Source organism: Octodon degus, unplaced genomic scaffold, assembly GCF_000260255.1.
Source record: "Octodon degus isolate 3935 unplaced genomic scaffold, OctDeg1.0 scaffold00206, whole genome shotgun sequence".
Lineage (NCBI taxonomy): Eukaryota > Metazoa > Chordata > Mammalia > Rodentia > Octodontidae > Octodon > Octodon degus.
Window position 1 is genome coordinate 1217178 of NW_004524782.1, and position 828 is coordinate 1218005.

The window sequence follows — 828 nt, forward strand, 5'->3', positions numbered from 1 at the left end:
TCTGCTGAAGGGTTCCATGCTGGACCAGCGCTCTGGGTCTGTTCAGGATGCAGAAGGCCCGGGGTCGTCTTAGTCACTCGCCGGTGCTGCGCTCTGGGTCTGTTCCTATGACTCTCTCTTGATGGTGCCTGGCCTTCTTGTCTCAGACTTGGTGTGCTCTGCATGGAGTACAGAGGGAGAGTCACACACACGGCAGCCTCTTTTGTGTGGCCGCCTCACCTGGCGTAGGGTCCTCCAGTATCATCAGTGCAGCCTGCATGAGTGCTTCACCTTGTTCCAAGCTTACCTACCCCAGCAGGGCCTGGACACACCACACTGTGCTCACCGGGTTGCCGTGCAGTGACCTCTAAGGTTTCTTTCACTTATAACTGCTATACATTATGCCACTAGGATTGTCCACTTCATTGCATATTTTCATGTTTCTCAATTCCATATATTCCATATAAAGGTGCTGGGTGGGAGAGAGATGAAGAATGATGGGCGGACTCTGTCCAAGTGCAAAGGTGAGAACAGTGATTGGAATATTGCTTAAGTAGGAGAACTCAGCCTCCCCACTTTTTAGCAGGAAAATCAGAGCCCATGGCTGAGGTGGTGCTGCTGGCCATCACAGGGATGTCTGTCAAGATGCTGATTCTCGGGCTGTGTCTTATTTTCCTAAGGTGAGAGCTGAAGGGGCTGAAGGAGGGTCAGTGTACTCGGCACTGGACCAAGACTCTTAGTGCTGAAGGACACAACAATGTCTAAATGGCTGGGATGATGCAGGGGCTGAGTGGGTGGCAGGAATTGCACAAGGGACCTTTGTTATCTGTCCCCAACTCTAACTCAGCG